Genomic DNA, 23,656 nt, shown 5'->3' with positions numbered 1-23,656 from the left:
TAGGAATGCTGTCAGGACCTGGTGCGGAATGTGCATTCAATTATTTGACACCTTGTTCGGTTATAACCATATCTGGCATTGCACTCAGCGGTTCCTGCTGTTCTGTAATTACGTCTGAGCACCAAGCCGAGGAGATGGAATGAAAATATACATTGAAACACTCTGCTCGTGCTGCGTCGTCTTTCAGTTTTCACCATCCCTGATGGCAGGAATACCAACAGCATCCTTTTTGTTGCATTTAATAAAGCGCCACACTTCTTTTGGGTTCGTCTTTAGCTTGTCTGCCAACGAGGATAGGTACAAGCGCTTTTCTGCCTTTAATTCGCTCCTAAGGTTAGCACTCAGGATTTTCAGTTGTGCGTACAAAGATTGATTTGTCGTTTTACAAAGCCTTTTAAAGATGAGCTTTCTTTCTAATTGATGCACATAATCTTTTATTGATCCATGGTTTATCCACTCGCTTATTAGGTGACATCAGCCTTCCGGGAATAAACTGATCAATGAGAGACAACAGCTTATTTTTGAAGTTTGCCCACAGTTCATTTACATCACAGGAAACGGAGCTAAGAAAACCGTAAAAAATGAATCAAGTTCCCTAATTATAGCATCATAGTTACCTTTTTCATACATTATATATAAACTTTTCTACGACATTGCCTCGGCACTTCTACTCGTTTGCATACGACTGTCAATTGCTGCTACCACTTCATGTTCACTCATTCCAGGTATGGCTACTACGTTTTTTACAAGATCGCTTTGGTTAGAAAAGAGCAAAATCAAAGGTATTGCCACCGTTCGATCCGACACGCGTAGGAAAGTCCACAAATTGATGCAGCCCGTAGACACTTACAATTTCATACAGTGCGCAATGATATGTGCAGAACGACTCCCTTCAGGATAATGGTCCTTCCATGTGATATAGCTGGGAATTTAAAGTCGCCCCCTAACAGGATGAGCTCAGAAGCTCGAGCGGATAGCGAGCGGGAGAGGCTAAGTAACGGTTCTTTACTAGTGGAAGTCGGCGGCCTGTAAAACGATCCCACGGTAAGACTGTTTCCGGCAGAAATGATGTAGCTTGGCACAGCTCCGGTGCGCGGTACCGAGCACGTGACTAATCGGGAAATAATATAACCAAGGCCAGCTGCTCATCACTGCTCATCATCAGCTGCTCGTGCGTCTTAATTTCTTTCCCAGTCTTCGTTTTTCGCGCTGCTTAAAATGCTTATACTCACACTATCTCGCCCGGTATTCAGTTTTGTTGAACTCACTGCGAACTTTGAAGCCATCTTGGACTAGTGTGCAACCGTGAACCCAGGTATGTTTACAAGTAAAAGTGATTCGCCCACGAAGTGAAAAAAAAAAAAAAAATGCTCTCCACTTCTTTCAAAGCAGCCCTGCCTCCAGTTCCTATCTTAAAGTTGAAATTGACGTACAAGCCGTGAAATTCCTGCTATTTTTGCACAGCTGCTCTAGCTCGAGACAGTTTATTTTCAAGCTTGCGCCGAATTTCTTTAGTTCTTTTATTTTTCCAGGAAACATCTCCACGGCATCTTATCCGACCGATGTATTGTTTCTACGCGTGCTTACCACATTGTAGACAAGCGTGTAAGATAATGTCAAATCAATAAAGAAATGAATGGTGCTATGTTCGTGATTCCATCTTTGCCCTTGTGACTGGTTGCAGCATGTACCAAGAACATAATATGCCAACAAATTAATTTCTCTGCTTTAAGGAATGCAGAGGCCACCTACAACGATGAGAACATATTTGTTCCATGGCGACATAAGCCAAATCGCGATCCCGAAACATAGGCCTTTCACACATGCTCTCGGTTTCCAGTTTCTTGCACTTAGCACTGTGCACCATGTGCAACGCTCACGTACGCTTGAAATACAAATCCAAAACGCTTCCTTCGTGAAGCAACACGCAATTAATATAATAAATTTGTTTTGTTGCGGAATGAACAGCGAGGCCGAGGTCCTCGGGGGGGATTTCAATAACATTCTTTAAACTTCCGTGGATGTATGAAGCTTCTGCTCTACCTCTACTAACGTAATCTGCGGAGAAACCGTTGCTAAATTTTTACAACGCCGGCCTACCGCGTCCCTTTCACAATCCGCGCCTAAGCCGCGCCGCGCTATTAACCATTAGTAGCCAAAGCCGGCCAACATCATCACCTACAATCAATTCAATCCAATCTAATCCAATCTAGTCTCTTTTCTGTGTGCGGAGGCGTCAGATTGCAAATTAGGTTAGTATTTGGAAAAGGCAATCTTGTTTTTCTTTCTCGATTCGTTTAAATGCTCTATGATGGTTCGTGATCTTCTTCCTCGCTGAATGGCGTGGTTAGGTGGTTAGATTGGTTCGGATGTCTTAGCCTTTGCTTAGCGCTGTAGTGGTTGTAGCGGCTGTAGCGCCGTCTCGGAGATAGGATCTCCCAAAAATTATCTGAAGCTTTACTAACAAGCCTACGCTGCTGCCACAGCTGCTGAGGGCCAGGTTCTGGGCGTAATAATTCATTCGTTCCGAATTCAAAAGGACGATAGCTTGCTACAATACTAGACTAGACGGAAAGTGGTCGGAACGGGGCTCGGAAATTTAATATGAGCAATGTTCTACGTAGTACGTCGTGCGCCATGTGTTCATTTAATGCAGTTACGCTCTCCATTTTGTGTGTTTTCTTTTAGTCCCTTGGCCCTCGCGCGGTTGCATTATGTGCTCAAGTACTGACCACCAATTAGTTCGCCTTTCTCGGTTATCTTCGGGTCCGGAAGCTCTATCTAATGCCTGGTCCTACTGATGTGGTCTGTCATGCTTTGCCTGGGCCTTCTCATCTTCGCCCCGTTTTTTGCTGCTCTTGCCTTGATATGTTTGCTAAGTTTTTCCACTGACCATAGTTTTGCGAATGGCAGCGTCTAGATATACTGACGACACTGCCTGTCGTCTAGGCGCCGTACTACAAAGCACCAAGCAAACTTTCTAGTGCCGTCTGATGCTTACTTCACAGCAGTAGTTTCTTTGTTGTTCCAATGATTGGGTGTGTTGAACAATCGGTATAATCGCTTGCTGTCGGGGTGCGCAATACTTGTAAGGAGAACGGCTTTTTAAACATATATTTGTAATGCAGTCAAACAGTGACTAAATCAATGAGCGACTCCGAGGGAGTGGAAAAATCTGGTCGGTCCTCACGCCTTGCTAACCCTCTGAAAGTGATGGACCGACATCTGACAACATCACTTCCTGCATATTATTGATTTGTCATTCATTCCTATGGGCACCATGCAGAAACCCAGGGGGCAGCACTCTCGGCTAACAGGCAGCGCCACGAGTGGGTGCTGGAGGATTTTTGTAGTGGCCGGTGCGGCCGCCTGGGCAGGGTGCGTGCTTGAAAAAGGCAGCTGTGGAAATGTAATCGAGGTCTGCACAGCATAACAGTTTCGGCTAGCTGGATTTATGTAGCAAAGCATAAGCGTTGCGGGAGCCACACGACACAAGACGGAGAGACACGGACGCGCCCTGGCTGCCTGCTGGACATCTACTTCTAGGCTGGAAACACGAGAAACTGAAGACGGAATGGAAAAGGCCAAGCAAAACAATGTGAGGGGGGGATACATAAACAGGGTAAAAATGTACAAAAATGAAAAAAAGAATATTTGTGGCGAACACCCCTCCTCCCACGTGTGGCACAGCTTCACACAAAGCCGGCCTAGAATGCTCCAAACGGGACTGGCTGAGAAAAAAAAAAGAAAAGGAAAGCTGCAAGGAATTGAGCTGTGGAAAAGGATGGAACGAGTATGGGAGAAGAATAGGACTGAATGAAGCTGGAGCCGAAGAGGAGAGAAAAGTGTGAAAAAAATAAACAACGCAAAAAGCCTGAAAACTTGAGAACGATGGGGCTTGACACTGCCGTATGCACTTATATTGCGCAGAAGGTTTTGAAAAGCATTAGCAGATCATTGTGGTGAGGTGGTTGCTACTTTTCTCAATGATAAAGGAGAGGATGACAGATTCACACTGATCGCTCTGTCCAAGTGGTGCTCGTGCACGTGGTAGCTGATACAGCGACAGCTATGAGAATGGAAAACTCCATTACTGAGCGATCTATGGTTTCTAATACACATGCATTTTTTTTCTCCATCAGGTACATAGTGATTGTAGCATGCCTACTTTTCTCGTTTGTTGAAAGAACGTCCTGCCTCAAATCCCGACTTGAATTCTAGCTTCTTTTTTTTTTCTTTAACGATACTTATTGTCTCTAACCATACTTTCAAGTCCTCTGCCACACAATTAAGTTAGGGCAGGGGAAGGTAACTGGTGGCAGCCAGCCACTCGGCCGCTTGTTCGGAGCAGGATGGCGTGTAATGAACACAAGATCTGGAGCGTTTGCGAATAAGTAAAGAAAAAAAAAGTAACGCTTACCAATGTTCTAGTCTCGATTGAGCAGCATGGCATGAGAAACAGTTTATCATTCGAGGTTCAACAGCTCAGTAGACATTGAAATGACATTAAGACAACTAAATGAATAAAGTATGGAATGGCAGACAGGGGCTTTATGAATCACATCAGCAGAGGAAGACGAAGCGGACAGCTGGTACTTCCACGTCAGATAGGGATGTTTTTTTTTTTTTTCTTTTTTTTTCGTTTTTTTTACACATTTTTGTTTGGTTTTCATTACAAAAGCAATGAAAGCGGGGGAGAGCAGGCAAAAGGTGTAATTAAGGGCCACCCACCCCGTAAGAAGACTTTTTACAGAAATGAACCTGCACAGAATTATACAATAGAAAACGGGTTATATGACAGCATATCGCTGGGAAACAGATTAGACAGGACTAATATCACATTACTCCGAGAAAACAAAATAGCGTGTGTACGAAAGGAATGCCGGTAGGCACCATGCAGATAGTGCAGATCGATGCCTATGAGCTGCCCACATTCTTTTTTTTTTTTTGACGTGTTGAGAAAGACTGCTAAAGCAGGTGATGGTAGTGTGTCCTCTTTTGGGAAAAACATGTTGCGAAAAATATGGACATGGCAATTTGAGAATGATTTCCAGCTCACTGCTCGGATGGCAGCGATGCAAACTTAGTGTTGCTTCACTTCGTAAAGCTTATTTGGGGACGTGAAAAATATTTTATCAGGCCAGTGAAAATGTGTGCAACCCAGCCACTGCAGCTTGGCAATTCATTTGTGACCATAGAATGTCTTGAATAGAAAGCACAAATGGCAGATGTGACCCCACGCACAGCAGATCCGCCGTGTCTCCGCTGCGCGGCCGGGCGCACCGGCCACTACAAAAATCTCCTTCCCGCCGCGAGGGGCACTCGCATCGCGGTTCGAGCTACTCCTGCACGGTGCCCATATCCGAAACATAATCACTTGCATACTTTGTAAACATTACCATTTTTACTGCTTTGACAGAGGATCCTCACTTAAACGAAACAAGGTGCTGAAACCTGTTTGTTTCACCTTTTTGCTAAATTGCAGGCAATTGTTACTGTTTCATGAATATGACTTATGTTCATTTGCAGCCCTCTTAAAGATCATTACACCAGCACATTGCTATCAGAGCATTAGTAAGACCTGTATGTGCAATTCATTTAATTTGAAAGCTGTGTCTGTGCAAAATCTTTTTTTTTTTCCCTGCATACAAACTGAAAGAACATAACTAAGCCCCCCTTTGATTTTTTCTGCTGTGTTCAAATGGCTGTGGCAGCTTTGCTGTCCTGCCGAGTGCCATAGCAGTGCATGCATATTTCTTTAGTTCCATGATACTAGGTGTAGCAATGCTGGATTGGGTATAGCAGTTCTAGAGTGCACAATTGCATGATACATTTTTTAAAATCGTGGCGACTACTTTTAGCTTGGGCATTTGTCACCTAATTCTACAACATATAAGTTTGCAGTTCTGTCCTAACGTTTGGGATAAGAAGAATCCAGTTTAGCTGTTCATTAGCTAATCACTTCTTACCTGGAGAAGATAACTGCCAAAGCCTTCACAGAGCGTTTTGTCATTCTTGAAGTTTGGCACAAACTATATGAAGCATATTGTATGAATTAATCAGAATGGTTTGGAACTGTGGCCTTTGGCCAAGGGTCTAGGTAAAAAGCTGAAGACTATATCCCATCATGGAGGCTAGCATGTTGAGTAACTTGCTTGCGAAAGCTGTTGCTGAAATCATAGCAAATGTTTTCTGATTTGTGTGCATCGAATATTTCTAGTTACAATCCTACGCTCTCCGTCACGCTTAGCATGCAATGTTGCAGAAGGTGCACAAGTAATACGCCAACAAAGGCAGGTCACTCTTTGTGTTCCTCATCAACTCACGCTAAGGGTTTTGATGATGATACGGAGCGGTGTAACGTGGCATGGTCCATCATTTTAAATTATGGACAAGGCATAACAAAGATCAGATTATAAACAGCTTCTCAGTTGTAATTAACATATATGCACAATAATGTTTGTCATGCTGATCCGTGAATTCTTTCCCTACCATGACAAAACTGGCAATTTATAGGTGGTGTTAGTAAAAATATTCTTCATCCATTAATTCAGATACTTCTCTATATTGCTGCACATTATATTATAGCTAATAGCAATATCTTACCAAAGCACAAAGAAAATATATACCTCTTATGAAGAAAGAAAATGATTGGTTGCCAACATTTGAGACTGGTATAAGCATTCATAAAAGTGTTAAATTTATTCTGACAGAAAACAGGAGAATAAAAACTTATAGTATATATGTTACATACACTGATATGTCACAAACAAGTATTCAGTTACAGAAATATTCATTTTGTGGTTAGCAAAAAAATAAAGATATCGTTTGCTGACACTCAGTGCCTTGAGCTTATGTGCAGTTCAATGTCAAGGTTGACACTGTGCTATCTTGTAAAAAAAAGACTGTGTGCACTGCACTGTTGTTTGCTTGAGGTTGTTCAGAAGACGCATGATGCCTTTGGGAAGGCTTGGCTAGAGTGGAAGTGAAAGGTACTGAAGGGCAATCGCCATTATTCCATGCAGGGTGGAGTACTCATCTCTGTTGATGTGAAAACAAGACCAAGGACCTGCAAACTTGTGTCGACACAGCGAAGTTGTGAGAATGCCATCGTTGCTGAAGAGGATCAATGTGAGACAAGGACATCATCTTGGTCGCCAGTTTGCCACTATTGCTGCATGTTGATAGATATTATGTGAAGATTAAGAATACCTCTGATGTATCTGACGAAGAAAAAAAAAAATGAAGCGCAGTTCTTTCTTGACGAAATGATTTGCATTTTTTTGCTCAGAATGGAGCAATAAGTGGACAAATGTAGGTAAAATTAAACAGCTTGTTAAAAATCCACAACTGAAAGACGGCAACAGTCAGCAAGGCCAAGGAAAGCATAAGGGATTTTTTTAACTTGCTGTTATTGACATGATTAGTACTGTAACAGTACCCATAGAATGGGTAATAATAATCACCCATAATTACAGTACTAATTTATGTTGACAACAAAAATAACAAAATATTTTAATTCCTCGGCTTCGCCGATAGCTGACTTCTTTCAGTTCAGAATGAGCCAGGTCACACTGTTGTTCAAGCAGAACAATTTAAATAGGAGCAGTAAACGTAAAGGTAAAGTGACTCGTGTGAAAACTCTGTCCAAGTCTCGTTCTTGCAAAAAAGAAATAAAAAGGCTTGGTTTCTTCAGAGTATTTTATATTTCTAGCCTCATGGAGGCGCCTTTTTTGCTGAGAAGACTGTGTAAAGGTAACATGTCTCTTTCTCTGCCGATCGATTGGCATCTGTGGTGTCGTGGCCGAAACACACACTCACCACTATTGTGTAATGAACAACTGTGTAGCCTTGCATCAGGGATCTGCTTCAGTAAATACTATCTTATGCGTGGGCATCTCGACGTGATGGACCCAACGGACTGCGAACATACACAGCCGTTTCATGGTGTCACCCTGCTGTATGGCATCAGCAGGTGCGGAGCCCAGCAACGCAATGTTTGTGAAGGAACACATGCAAGTGCGTTTTCAAATCAAGATTAGGTGCAGAAGCCGGAGACATAGGGGTGGATGAATGGTGTTGCGTTGAAACTCACTTCAGCTCTGACTGAGCGGCGAAGACAGCAGTCGGCCGTGAGTACTGCTTTGACATTTCATATGGGAGTGGCCTGCTAGCGGAGGCCTGCTGCGGACAACTTCACAAGTGCACATGGCACGCAAAACTTGCATCCTGTTTGGGCACAACTTGCGACATCTGTGGAGTGGGGGAGGAGACGATTGGTCACGTGGTCCTGCAGTGCCCCTGAATGACTCCCATCTTCTAGGCATCAGCTTTCCCAGCTGCCCTGGGTTTCGGTGGAGGATATTTTTGCAGGTCCTGTGCACGCATTCAGACGATACAAAGTGACATCGGGTCTACGTCATTCCTGCGTGTGTTGCCACTTTGAATTTTTTTTTTTTTTATTGTACTGGAAGTAGTGAGAGGGTTGCTGCAAGATGTCTCAATGTGCGGGAAAGATTAAAGGAGTGCACTCAAATGAGCGACAGCTTTGAGCTGGGGGAGGGAGAGCATCTAGCCGTCCTGCAAACAAAGCACATTGCAGTGTGCTCACTTTTTTCTTTTTTCCCCCCTAGTAGTATGAAAAGAATGAAAGGAGCAGTGGGCAGGCTGGCCAACGTAGACAGCGCGGTTTCCAATCAGTGACAGCCCGGAGCTGCCCTCGGCAAAACACTGAGTAATATGCATGCTTGCTTCCTGTTCTTTTTTTTTTTTCTCTTAGCAATGAGGTCTGTGCTGCTTTAGCCTGAGTGGCTGTGGAAAGAGCTCTAAATGACTTGCTTCTGTGTGTGCGCACTGGGCTCAGTTGGCTTGTTTTACACCTTAAGTTACGCCTCTTATGTGAAATAACTATAGTGACGAAAGATTGTTTGTCCATAAGCTGAGCGACATCTTGTATAATTTCACAGCTTAATTCCAAATGTCATCGCTGAAGCATCTTTAGAAGGGGCTCTTAGTCTTCACTTCACAGTTATTTCTTTTCCATCGTTACAAGACTGCATGTCTGTGAACGTGTGTGCGTGTGCGAACAACTCGTGCAGGTACTCAGTATATTTCCAGCGCCACATATGGTCAGTATTTTTGCATGTTTTTATTACAATGCGGAAAGCAAACTCACATTCTCTGCAATGTGCTGCGAAGAAGCAGACTCAGGACTCCGAGACCCTGCTTCGCTTCGAACGCCAGCCAACTCACCAAACCACAGGAAGAAAGAGAATGAAAGCAAAAGATTGCAAACATAGAGAATCCAAATTTCCTGGCTTTAACCAGAGCAGTGCAGCATTACTATCAGGCGACACAAACAGCCTGAAATATGAGAAAAGCCATGTTACACACGCCTAAAGTCACTGGAGTGCTTCTAAGTACTCCACAGATATGGTTGTCAAGTGACAATTCATGCAGTTGCGTCAGCACATTCCCATGCAACGCGCTTTTTGATTAAGGAGCGCACCTTTCTCGAGAAAAAAAATGAACTCCACAAGATACGTGTACGCCGTGTATAGGTTACGTCACCCATGTGTCATCTGATTGTGCACCCAGCACCTGCAAAAATATTGGAATGATTTAGAATAGCGGGACCCTACTGGTTAGGAGAATATTGTAATTGTGGGGCGACAATGCGCACGTGCGGAATTCTTCGATGAATACAGGAGGGGCGTGGGGAGGGGTTATGACTCTTAGCATGTGTACTTGCAAGCCGCGATTACTCTATACCCGTTACTGACAGGGTCCCTCAATTCTAAAATTCCCTATACTCCCGGGTTTCTGCAAGACGGAGTGGCTGTGGTGGAGTACATGTAGCGACGCCTGGAATACTGGTGGTAAAATGGGGTGGTACGTCGAGGGAACATTCGGGCAGACCGCGTCATGGAGGGCCTGGGATCAGTGAGCATACCAAAATGACTGAAGTGGTTGCATTGAACTGTGTGCAGTGAGGAGACAATTTTTTTTTGGTGCTTTTGTTTAAGGCCATTTTTTTTTTTTTTGCCATGGCTTTGTCGCGCCATGAGGCAGAGGCGACCTGTTAAAAAGGAGTCAGCCGTCATCACGATCATGTGAATTGAACTTGCTTCGTACATGATTTTGGAGAAGTTAACTGTCGGAAAGTGCTTGTTTTGTCCTTGTGTGTTTACGGCTGTGTTGTGCACTGACAGAGAAAGGCTATCCTCATTGCAGGTGGACTGCAGTGGATGGTAGAACGCCTGTCATCAAGTGACAAAAGGAGCGCTCTGTTATGCACTTGTCTGGCCAAGCACCAGTGCTGAGGTCAACTCTGAAGGCTGTAAAAACGGTTAGCTGTAACAGAGCTCACCTGAGTGATTACTTCCTTATCATAGCTCATCTTTATCGCAGTTAAGACTATTTACAAAATGATAACTGCCACTCGAGTTCAGTTTGAAGCATTATTCCCGAGAAAAAAGTGAACAAATCATTTTGAACAATTGCAACAGCTTAGGTGCCCTAGCCAGATAAATCAGATTCTTTTTGTGCACAGGTGCAGCAGAATCTCTTTTGCGAACATGCGCGAAATATTGCGCTTCTTATGAGAACAGCGGAGGGAGCTGGGTTGACATTCGTCCGCAATCGCACGTGTCATATGCTCACTACTACCTGATCTTACCAGTTTGCATGTTTTTTGTGCTGTCTGTCGGTTTCAGCCATCGGACGTTGCTATAGTGCAAACATCACTATTTTGAAATGTTCATTATCTATTGAATCACTTGCGCCTCCTCACATGTCATCATAACTTTCTGCAGTGAACTGCCAAACCACCTTATGTGTCGATAGGTGTAAAAGTGTTCAGGCTGCATCATTGTCTCGAGAGTACATAGATGGTAGAGGCAAAATAAACGACTGCAGTGATCACTGCATCCCGTCATGGGCTAGCTGTGCAAAACAAAAAGGTTTTTACCACTGAGGTTCATTTTGACTCATTTTGCTTTTTTCATAGCTCTAGTTGTAGCTGTAGCTGTTGTAGGAAATATTTGTTCTTAGGGGACAGTAAGTACAAAATTTTCTCTAAATTTTTTTATTTTTAGGCTGTTGAAAGAAGAGGGCTGAGGAAGATCAATTTACAGACCCAATTATGCAAATTTTATTACAGCATAAAACATATTTAGTTTTTCCGTTGGCATTTTATTGCTGCATTGTATTAAAATCATCATGAGTGCCTATAGTTAAAATGCTCATTACCGGGGTTTAACATTTTCAGTTTTCTTACCAGTTATGCCTAGGAGCGCTTTCATCCTACCCCACAGATCTGCCATTCATAGGGCAATCCAGCCTTCCTCACTTTTGTGGTGTTATAGACAGTGCTTGATATGTACTGGTGTTCGTACTTTTTTTTTCCAAACAAAAGTCATGCAGTGACTCAAAATGTCCCTAGGCTTTTTACCAGTTACAATTCCAACTGTACCTTTATTACTATAATCTGTTTGTGGCTTGTCAGCTTGGTAAGTAACCCCACTTTCTTAGCAGAAATTTTTTCATTCAGAGGTGAGTTGTCTTTGATCCTAGCTTAGTGCAGCAGCCAGCACAAATGCGAGCAATATAACCTTCAAGTAAGAGCATGCTCGCTGCAAATTGACTCTCTTCCAGGGGATTAATCAGCAGTTCATGCATTGAAAGGCATTAGTCTCAACTTAAGCAAGCTTTCTACTTTTGGCAGTGTGTTATTTACTAGTCTCTTTTTTGGTGCTCATTGTCTTGTATAATTTTGTGTTACCATACTTTGTATTCACAGTGTATGTACAGTGTAATCATTACTCTATTGAAGACATTCTAACTGTGTCTTCTAGTTTTTCCAGCTTGCAGCCGCATACGGTTGCTACAAAAGCGGCCACGTATGCTAAAATAGAAAAGACTGCTAATTTAGAGTTCAGAGAGGTGGTCAGTTCATTTTGGTCACCTTGTAACTTATGAGTCTCATTTTCTACACTGCGTTTTTGCACAAACTACCGATCGGACTGATAGAGGGTAGAAATTCAGGCTAGTTGTCTAGTTAGTTCATTGCTGTACTCTAATGCAGTGTACGCAAAACAAAAACACGAAAGAAAGACAGTGCAGTGCTTGCACTGTCTTGCTTCTGTGGTTTTGTTTTGTATGCACTGCATTAGAGTATAGCAATAAATTACCATTAAGAGTTGTATGTACTGTGATATTGTAATCTGAAGGAAGAAAACATTCTGTACTGAGGCATTGCTGCCAACAATGTGGATAGGCTTTCTTAAAATGATCAGTTGCAATTACTGTTCGTGGTGCGCAGTTATGTACATAAATGCCATATTTATCAATATATTGCAGACATCGGATGGATGCTTTGGATTTTATGATTTTAGTTTTGAAGTTGGGACTTTCACCTGTAAAGTGATTCTTTCAGATATCCTTATGATATTTGGACTTTTATGAGATGTTAATGCAGTTCATTTTTGTCGATGGAACAGATGGCAGGCACACAGTGCCAGATCCTCATCCTCCTGCTACTCCGTGTGGACTGTGGCTGTGCTTGGCATGCGCACTCGCGTAGGCGGGCTGCGCATAGGTTTTGCTGCTTTTCACTGCTGCTGTCAGAAGCCGAGTACTATATATGTTATAATATATCATATATTATATACTATTATAATATAAGGAATTGAAAGAAAAGCTTTTTTTTTATTGTCTTTTGCATTGGGGTCCCCATTCAGGAACAGGGCACCTCAATACAGAAAAACTAATGCATGCTACTAACACAAAGTGCGATAGTGTCCTTAGCAAGATTTTGGGCACGAAAAGGTGATTAATGGATTATTGCTTAATTTCTTAATTAAATCAATCACTTCAGTGTATACTTATTGTGGAAAAGGTAAAAGCAGTTACTCTAAGCAGGCATGCAAAAAAAGATGTGGCACTTTTGGCAGTAATTTTGTCTCACAGGTACTCTTGTGGCACAGTGTAAAAGGATGAAAGTGAGAAATTATCCTCACCAGCCACTTTCTGGTTCTTGATTTCTTGACCTAAGGGGGCAATAACATGAAATGCCCAAAAGGGTGCTTTTATTGTCTTTTTTTGCACAGCAGGGTGCACAAAGTAAGGAAGTGACGTCGAACACTCAGAAAAGGAGTGTGCCGGTAGAGGTGGCTTTGGGGCGCCCTGTGCCCGAATAGAAACGCTAACATTCGGAAATGCACCCCGCCGGGGTGGCACAGTGGTTACGGCGCTCGACTACTGTTCCCAAGGACGCGGGATCGAATCCCGGTCTCGGTGGCAGCTTTTCGATGGAGGCTGTGCTGTGCGATGTCAGTGCACGTTAAAGAACCCCAGGTGGTCGAAATTTCCGGAGTCCTCTACTACGGCGTCTCTCATAGCCTCAGCTGCTTTGGGACGTTAAACCCTACAAACCAAACCAAACCAAACCATTCGGAAATGCATGCAAGGCTGAATATGCTCGTAACAAGGATGGTAGCCATTATTTCAGTTATGGGTCCTTCCTCCCATAATAAATGCTAATATTTTGGTCAGCACAGATTCTTAACAGTAAAAAATGACAAAAACAAGAGGCATTAAATTTAGCTCCGTAGGATGTAGCCGTGTTCATTTTTACCATGCTTGTAAGCCCGGGTTTCTTTTACATCGCATAAGATTGTTCCAGTTTTCCAATAAAGCGGCTTAGGGCGCGTGTTTTGAAACATTCAAAGCCTTATTACACAGCAGGCCGCACAAAGTTTGTGTCCCCATACAGGGACACTGCGCCCGAAGGGGATAAATAGCTTTTCGTTGCGAATTATTCATCTATGCTCATTATTATCAGCAGCGAAATTTTTGAGCCTCTTCACTTGTCAGGGAATTTGAACAGATAATCAGGGAAAACCTGGCAAAGTCGGGGATTTTGAAAACAGGTTTGTTAGACTCTCTGCAAGAAGTACTTCCAGATTTCATAATGAGGGAATGAAAGAGAACGGCAAGCTGTAACAGACAGTAGCACAGACGAAGGTCTAATCGAGTGCGGATGATGCCGGCATCCGCGAACGCGATTTGTGAGAGTATACGGGGCATTTTGCTCATCTGTTGCTTTGCGTGGTTCTTTTATCATGCTGTGTTAGCACTGCCTTCAGCTTAAATCTTTCTATTATTGCAGCGGCACTATCTAAGAGGCAATGTAGGCCGCGAGGCGTATGTCAGACAGCAAGAGAAGTTGTCATGATTGCGAGAAGCACCCAGCAGATAGGTAGTTTTCAGGGAAATGTTGGTCTTTACAATGCACATTTATCGTGGCACCTTAAAGATTGATCGGCATCAATGTGACGGTACATCTTGTTGCACTTTTTTCTTCAAGACATTGGCTAACTTTCAAACATCTGTCGTGTTTATTGGTACTATATGACAACAGAAAATTATTTCGTAAGTTTCTTACTTGCATGTGCTTTTATGGGCTGTGCTCCAGTTTTGTACCCCTCTACATTTCATGGGGCTTTAAAAATATTCGCCTCTGTAATTAGGTTCACAGTTTCAAAATATGTTCTGCGACATGCATAGTTAATATGCATCGAATGACATCATAGGTGCGCTGAAAAATCAGAAACCTGGTTTGAAATCATGGTTCCGTCTGTTCCTATGGCTGTAAGCCTTTTTATCCCCAGTTGACCCACCCTAGAGACAGCAGCGCCACCGCATCATGTTTACGTCACAGATCGGTGTTGGTCTGTAATAGTAATTACTCAAATTGATTTTGCTATATTCCTTCTCATTGCTTAAACTGTACTGATGGTTCATTTGTACATTTATTCTTCGCTTTTTGTTTTGTGAATTGTTTTGTGACAAGAGTGAGTGTTCTTTTTATCCATTTTGTTCTCGTAGCTGGTAGGCTGGATTGGAATTGTGTACGCTATTAATTTGGTCCTTTTTTTTCTTATGTCTGCTAATGTAATTACTCAGTACTTTGTATGCCCCTCCTGCCTGGGCCGCAACGAGGCCTGCAGTATTGTATAAATAAGTAATATTGAGTGAATAAACCAGTGAATGATTACGTATACTTTTTTTTTTGTTTATTTTCAGGTTCAGTGTCGCCTTCCCACATTTTCTTTTTAAGGAGGCGTTACTGCTCACCTTCCCTCACAACTGAAGTGCAAGTAATTGAAGAGTTTCTCCGCATCGCCTTCCACGTGCATTGCATATATTCACACACTGTGTCAACATTTTTGTGTCTGTATTTCTTTGCATTTTACGATATGCATGAACAGGCTTTTGCACATATTTATCTATATCTTGCATATTTCCATGTAACCTTTCCAGCTGTAAATACTTTCCTGCCATTGAATGCTATCAATATTTTAGGACATTCTGGCACTACATTTTTGGGGTCAGTACCTCAATATGTTGTCGCTACTGTGGTTGGATGTGCGATAAGGGGAAAGGCTGTGCAATGACGTTTTCATATAAGTGATAAGTTGTATTTGGGCACTCGGCATTGAGAATTATTTTAATGAATAATCTGGGGGCTCATTTCCTCCAATATCAAGGCTGTGCTTTCTGTGTATATTTCATCCTTTTAGGTGGCCTGCTTCCCACATCATCTGTGATATATGAAAGTCGTGCTCACAGCAGTTGGTGGCTGAGAAGTTCTCGGAAGATGAGCTGCTGTTCAGAGAAACATCTAGGTCTACTTAGTATTCAAGCCTACCAAAAAGGGGGGTGTCATACAGAATACAAATGGATGTTTTATACATCTAAAGAAATCAATGATGGGGCATGATGCTTGGCTGTCTTGTGCTGAAGTTTCCATATAACATCTGTTTGTCTTGGGCCCACAGCTAATTTAACTGTACACCATTCTTGCAGTTATGGCTAATATATCTGCTTTCTATATGACTGTGGTATTCCTAAATAAGATTTATTGATCAGCTGTGTACAGTCCAAACGCATCCCGATTTCTTAATGACTGCTGCATTGCATTATGCGATTTATTGATCAGCTGCATAGTGCAGTCCAAACATATCAGGAGTACAGAATGTGTAGTACTAATAGCCTTCTGCATATAGTGTACTTGAAAAGCAGTATAATGATAGCATCATGAATTAGATCAAGCTGTCTTGCAATAAATATATATTTATGGTCTCACGTGCGGTTGTAATTTGATGGTGCTGACAAATCACTACAGGATGATTACGCAGGCCTGTTTTGAAAGCCATGCCTGCTTTTCCTTGTGCTGAGTACTCAGCTCAAAATCTGGGGCCATTTATTTACCCTACACCAGCTACACTAGTGTATCTAAAAACCATTGGAGGTATAGGAGATTTTCTGCAATGGTGTAGCTGGTGTGTATGTTGAAAAAATGGCCCTTGTGTCTGCTCATAGTTGGTGGATTTTGCATTTGTGCACATGCAGAAATTAAGGAGTTGAAAGCAAGATTTGTTGAACATGGGATCAGCATCTACCCTCAATGGCATTTGTACCTCCTTCACATGCTTCTCACTTCCTCTTAGGTGTGCCGGTGCGCTTTTGTTTTATTGTGCGTTTCAGGCTTGCTTACCTTGGTTGAATTGCCAGGAAGAATGAATTAATGGCCCCTGGTTATGAGCTATGTTTTACCTTTCTAAAGTTGCGACTGGTGTTAATTGAGTGAAATTGCATCAACATCACAACTCTTGCCATGCTGAAACTCAGTCAGGTCTATAGGATGTAGATCGGTTCCTGGACACCAAGGGGCTATTTCACCTGTTAATGTAATGCACATTAGTGTGTTACATGGGTATTATAGTTTTATGAATTATAGGTTGTGATTGAAGGAATTTACTGTTACGCAGTTTTGTTTTCAAACTGCAGTGCAGTTATGTAGTGTTTTTGAATTGACTTTCCTCAGTTATGTCAATTCTAGTTTTTTTTCTCCTACTGGTTCTTTGTTTTTAAGTCATGAGTTTTAGAATGCTTGTTGGCTCTAAGTCGGAATAGCCGTTACTTTATGACTCAAGACTCTAATTTTGTTTTTCTGAATTTTGGACCATATATGCCAATAAGAAACCGCACTTGAGAATATCTTCGCCATTCATTAACCCTTCCTGTGAGATAGCCTAGCTGTAAATTGTCATAGTTTTGTTAACCTATGCTCTCTCCGGTTGTGCAGGTTCTCCAAAAAATGAGAGCCTGGGCAGCTCACTTTCTCAAGAGAAACCAGTCAGAGGAAAAAGGCGGTACTTGTGCCCTGAGTGCGGGTATGCCACAAACTTCCACGCCACCTTCAAGCAACACCAGGTGACACACTACGGAAAGTGCAATTTTCGGTGCAGCCAGTGCAGCATGGTCTTTACAAGGAAGGAGAGTCTGAAATGTCACCTTCGGACTCACACAGGCGAGAGACCGTACGAGTGCTCCCACTGCAGCAACAAGTTTACTCATAGGAGTAACTTAGCAGAGCACCTTCGGACACACACAGGCGAGAAGCCATACCAGTGCTCCCACTGCAACAAGAAGTTTTCTCATAGGAGTAACTTAGCCGAGCACCTTCGTATCCACACAGGCGAAAAGCCTTACGAGTGCACACATTGTGGCAAGAAGTTTACTTTATATAGCAACTTAGCAGTGCACCTTCGCATCCACACAGGCGAGAAGCCTTTTGAGTGCACACATTGTGGCAAGAAGTTTATTACAGGCAGTAAATTAAAAGTGCACCTTCGCATTCACACTGGTGAGAGGCCCTACAGGTGCAACCTTTGTCCATTGGGCTTTGTGGACAGTTCGCACCTGAATAATCATATGCGAAGCCACAAGCAAGCAAAACCATTTGCATGTAATTTTTGCTCTGCGACATTTGCAACCAGGAAACAGCTAAACTGCCACGAACAGAAATTTCAGCATATATCACCAGCTGCTTCATGAACTCTTGGCATCTTAAGGCAGCATTTTGGCAAGTGTGCAGGTTGCGCAACAGTTTGGAGAAATGTTGCCTAAATCTGCTGAAGACTTCTTTTAACCAATGTTCATATTTTGAGCGCTAACTACCATCTTATAATCACTAATTTCTGACTGCTGCAGTCTTCTCTCCGTCTGTCTATTGATATCAAAAAGCATTAAATATACTATTTGAATGTTATGTAGTTAGCACATGTAATAGCATGCATCCACTTTATGAACTGCACAACTGCCTTTAAAATCAAAGTTCATAATATTTACAGGTCCTTATTCTACTGGCATGTCAAGTTGGATAAGTTTGTACTCATCACTAAAAAGGGGTATTCATCAAGTTAAAACTGGAAGAAGGCACTAATGTTACTCTGGATTGGTTTTCGTCCTTGTTGTTTTGTTTGAGCTTTTTAGTGATATGGACAAGTTTTTCGCTCCTGGACATGCTAGTTTAATATCAGCTGTGTTCTCTTCTCATTTCGTTATACCATTCATCACTTAAAAAAAGAGTCTTTCCAAGTGGACACCATAAAAGTTACGCCAAACCTCGTTATTGTTTTAAAATTTTCAGACGGTAATATGCAAGTTTCTAAACTAGTCTCATTGCTTATTAGACCTGTCTACTTTATTCGCAGTTATTAGCAGTGCTCTATAAATTAGACTACTTTCCTAGATGTCGTGGCACTGCAGCATATCAGCTACTTTAGTATTTGGCAGATATTCCACATTGCATGGATCTCAGTTTAACATTCTTTTATCGTTCAAAGTTTTGTTTTTTTAAATAGCTCCTGAAGGTTACTTTGAAAAGGACCGCGCTTTTGCAATATCTCATGCTTGTCTCATTTGTAAAGCATATGTGAGATGTCTTTAGGTGCTATGTTTAACCCCATTAGTTTTCAGCCCATGAATAGTGGTGCACGCAAAATACAATGGCCACAAACATAAGTACTTGTTTGATGTTATGTCCTGGTCTTTACAAACAAATTCCTTTTGCTGCACTGTTTCTTAGCCCTTTTTTCTGATGTGCAAGAGGTGGTTATGACATCTACATTATAAGTCTTTCTAAAGTTAACCTTAAAAAAAAATTTTTGCATTCCATTTGCCATGAGTAGGTTTTTTTCTATGGTTTAGGTGATGTGAACAGAGTTTTTTTTTTTCTCTCTGTGTTGGTCAACTCTGAATGGGAGCTACTTATTCCTATCTAGCTAATATGATGCAATTCTTTTATTTTAGGCAGCGCAGTGTAAACCTTGCCTGCTTGCCTTTTAAGGGGGATGCGGTGCTAAAATCACATTTTGCATCAGCTAAATGTGCTTTAAAATTCTTGACATTTAGAATTTTGCATGTATTAAAAAACTTGTCACAGTTTGGTTGTCATCTGCCCAGTAGAAAAATCAAAATTCTTTTGCGAGGTGGGGTGCACTCACCTTTTAAAGCCGTGTATGAAGGCTGATTTCGAGACGCAGCGACATAGCGGGCAAGAAACAACCTGGAGTGCTTGTTAATTTGCTTGTTTTTTGCGCTCTCTAGCCAAAAAAGACCTGGTGTTGAGAGTACAGCAGCAAAAAGAAAAACAACGAAAGGCGAAGTTTGGGCCATGGAAACAGCAGATTGGCTGGTAAACTGAAATAGAAGCTTGGATTGACTGAAACATAGCATGTAACCTTCGGACGCTCTTTTCGTACCACTGTGAGCTTGGCTAAGCAAAGTGCAAGCAACCAAGGAAAGCATTTCACGAATGAATACTAGGACGGTAAACAGCTCTGAAGCTGAAATAAAGAGAGGCAACTCGAAAGAATTGCCACTGAGCAATGTCATGTTGGAAAGAATGGCCCAAAGTATGCACCAGGGCATTGTTATTTATAATTTAGGCCATAAATTTGAATAGCACGTCCTGAAATCTTTGAACTCATTTTTCTGAGTTTGTATTTTTGCATAAGCACAACCGTTAGGAAAACTACCATTTCCCTGCTCTTTGCAAAAGGCTGTTTTTAAAATGGTTTCTAGACTAAAATTTTGTGCTCAACAAAATAAGCTACTTTTTAGATTCCTAAATATTCTCTAAGATAACAAAGCATCAAATATGTGACATATAATGAGAACAGAAAAAAAAAAGTTTGGAGTACTCAGATTTTGACAAAAATTTCATAGAGAACCTGTGATTGGCCTTATCCTGGACAATGAACTACCCAGAAGTTATCCAAGTATGAGCGGGTAGTACGTCTTCATTAGTCTTGAAGTAATAAATTTCTTTAGCTGACACACTAATTACTCATGACACCTGCAACTTTTTTGCTATTTGTGCTACGGTGATGCAACTTAGAATATTTTGTAATAAGAGGAAGATAAGCCATCCCATAGAATTTTATTATTTAAATTAGTGTAACAGTTCAAAAGTTGACCCTTTAGCCCCGCATCCCCCTTAAAAATAGAAAAGAATGCTTTGTTTTTGTATTGCTTTCTGCTTGTTTTTATTGTTTTGTATCGCGAGCTAGTAAAACAATAAATTGTATCAATATGTCAATATTGAACATATCTGACTCACATATTATCAGATTATTTTTTCAACCCTTTCACCACTGGGTTTTTTTCACACTGCTGCACACTCCTTTTCAGGTTTCCTTTGCTGCTAAATTTGTGTAAATTTTATGCTAATAAGGCGCTTCATAGCTGTACAGGAAACATTCAGGATTATTTTATTGAAATGTCGTGCTCAATACGAAGGTATTGACAATAACTAATTAACAAAATAATTATCTGCTGATCAGGATATTGAGGTGCTTAGAAAACTTTCTTATTCTGATATTCATCAAAACAAGGCACCACACAGCGCCAGCTGGCAGCTAGGACACACAGATATCCTTCGCAGCTATGGTTGATGCTCAGTGTGTTAGAACAGATGCAGCAGATGGTTCTGCTTCGCAGTAGTTGAAGGCACAGATGGAGATACTTGCACTTCATCTGTTGCTTAAAATTTACTTCATCCATTCATAAATCGTTATTATAAGGATGACCTGCCCTACAAGTTCTATCAACCTTTGTGACCTCTCCATACATGGCACCACGTGCTTTTGGAGTTGCAGGGAGTGAGTTATACCCCTTTCACATGGGCACCTGTAAGGCCTTTGGAATTAAGGTTTTTTGCTCTAAGGCGGTTGACGTGCTGCTACACGGCAGTCTCGAGACCTTTGCGGAAAAGGTCCGTGGCAGGAAAGGCGGTCGTCAGCGGCCTTTAAGCTGCGTAAAGGAGCAGCCCAAACATGAGCGCCAGCGAGCGAGCTCAGAAGACAAAAATGTTTACGCAAGTATATAGCATTTCAATCGTTTTCAGGAGCTGCATCGACATACACATGCTTTGCTTTCCTCCTTATGCAGTGTTTTTACTTCATTGCCCTTTTTGTTGTGGGCTCACTTTTCGTTGGGCAGTATTTGCTAGCTAATGTACTATTTATTTCATATTGCTACGCTTTAGTTCAACTGTTATATATTTGAAGGGATTTTGCCGGCTGACAGATGAGCTAATGGGGTTTGTGTGGTTCCTGAAGCTCTGGGGTTTAGAGATACCAGTGGCCGGGTGAATAAACCGGCGGTGGGAACTAGCAAAAAACGACTGGAAGATTGGTGGCTTAAAAGCAGAGAAGTGACATAATGTTAGTAATGTAGGAACAAAAATTTAATAAATAGAATGATGGTTTAGTTAACCATTCTAAATCGATAATTAAGATATATGGAGAAAAATGAGCATGATAGCTACTGCCACCACCCCGTTTCCATCCATCAATCATCATCATCGTCATCGTATCTCCTTTGCGCTTGCCGTATAGCTGCACCGCGGCTCCTTTTTGGTTTCGCCCCTTTAGAGCAATAAAGCTCCTTTGCAGAAGAGCAATAAAGCTCCTTTGCAGAAAGACCTTGGAGAAGTGCCATGTGACTGGGGTATTAAAAAGCTAAAATGAGTATACTAAGGATTGTCAAGAGGTGTGCATACGTGGCAGCTCAAGTTATTTCGGGCATGGCAGTGAAAGTGTTAGTCCTTTCCCTGCTATATCAATTGACACGAGATGCTCAGTACCTTTGAATTTGTACAACTATAGCAAAACATTTGGTATGACCAGTCTTCAAGTGAATATTCTCTGTTTTCAGTCATGCCCACATATGTTTGTTGTTTGTGGCATTATTTTGAACATTGCCATTAGGTTTTCAATATTTCTTGCTGCTAGAGATGCTTCAAATGACCCAGATGCTATATGGGAATATTTTGTGTGAGTTAAAGGACTGTCACATATACCTCCTTGTGCTACGATTTGTGTCCTTGCGTCTCATAAATCGCAAAATAGATAAAGTATTTTATCCACTTGTGCTGTGATTGCATGCTCTTTAATTATCATGTTTATAAATAATGAGCTTCATGCGAAGCAATTTGAATAATCCTTTGGGCTTCATTTGGTTTCTCTTCTGAGGAAAATGTCATACTGTGGAAGTGTGATTCCTCGAGCAGTTGGTCAACATCAGATAATGCTAGGTTACAAGCAACTGTTCTGTTCAGAGCGCTTACGAAGATATAATATGTTATTTTCTTTGAGTGAAGAGAACAAAGTTGGGATGTAGACATTTATCTGAACACTTAAGGGAAGCTGCGGGGTTAAAATCACTGGTTTTATAAAAAAAGTATGTCTTCAAATTTATTTTATTTTGGGGTTGTCCATGTATTAAAAAAACTTCTCACCAAGTTTGGTTGTCATCTGCACTGTAAAACATTTTTTTGCGAGGTAGAGTGCTCTGAGCGCTGAAAGTGCTTATGAATGCTATGTCAAGACGCAGCTGCATAGCGGGCAAGAAACTGAATGTGAAATGTATCTGCCAACCTTTCTGATTTGCCCGGAAGACATGATTTTTGACTGAATCTTCCAGTTTTCCAATCATTTCCTTAAATCGTCTGATAAGTGGTCTCTGCCTACGTAGGAAGACCAAATCTGTTTGGACTAGTGGCAGTGCGATGGTCAATCAATCCTTCTAGGTGGCAAAATTGGCGTTGGCTGGCAGTGGTACGCTGTTGCAGTAGATGTAGAAGCTTCGCTGGCGTAGTCTGACCTTGACTAAAGAGTGGCCTCTCAGTGCAGTTGGCGGTAAATGGTTATTTCTGTGGGTTTGCCCAATTGTCACACCATCTGATACTCCTGTATTGCACTCGGTTGCATGTCTCAAGTTACCGAGCTGTGCTATGCCCATCGATAGAGTGATAGCTCATCTTTCCAAAGCATTATGACCAACAATCAACTCAGGCAATTGCGCGTAAAGAGGCTAATAATGGTTTCACATTATACTAAAACTGCATGCCTATTATGCCGAGAGAAAACGGCAAAAATTTCTGAGAGCACTGTGAAAAGTACACTGCAGAAATGCAAAAGCCTAAGCATTGCTGTTGCATCATGTTTGCCCTCATTATCATTATCAACTAAGTGCACCATCATTATCATTGCTAATGTCTGCATAGTTGTTATCACTAATTGCAGCACAATTGTCATCGCTACTATCATCCTCACAGTGGACAAGGAGAATTATGTGTGTTTCATGATTCCGGGTGTGGCGCAGTTTAAGTGCTCGACTGGGGATCCAAGGAATGAAGGCTCGATCCCGGTGGAGACAGGATTTATTTATTAATTTTAGCTATCTTTCTCATGGTAGACAAGGAGAATTATGATGTGCATTTCACGTGTGACTGTATCAG

The 23,656-nt window shown here is 41.8% G+C and overlaps 1 long non-coding RNA gene across 2 annotated transcripts; it reads left to right on the top strand.

Moving 5' to 3' along the window:
* The first annotated feature begins 2,181 nt into the window (after window positions 1-2,181).
* On the top strand, window positions 2,182-17,330 carry LOC146176652 (uncharacterized). Of its 2 annotated transcripts, XR_014701542.1 has the most exons (4): window positions 2,182-2,252; window positions 7,026-8,132; window positions 15,088-15,161; window positions 17,153-17,330. It is a non-coding gene; the product is annotated as an uncharacterized LOC146176652 (long non-coding RNA). The 2 variants fall into 2 exon arrangements; XR_014701541.1 differs by having other exon boundaries at window positions 7,026-15,161.
* Window positions 17,331-23,656: the final 6,326 nt, after the last annotated feature.

This window comes from Amblyomma maculatum, chromosome 10, assembly GCF_055883805.1.
Source record: "Amblyomma maculatum isolate TAMU_Amacu chromosome 10, ASM5588380v1, whole genome shotgun sequence".
In the NCBI taxonomy this organism is placed as follows: domain Eukaryota; kingdom Metazoa; phylum Arthropoda; class Arachnida; order Ixodida; family Ixodidae; genus Amblyomma; species Amblyomma maculatum.
The sequence above is the reverse complement of the archived record's forward strand: the minus strand, read 5'-3'. Positions and strand labels throughout refer to the sequence as shown.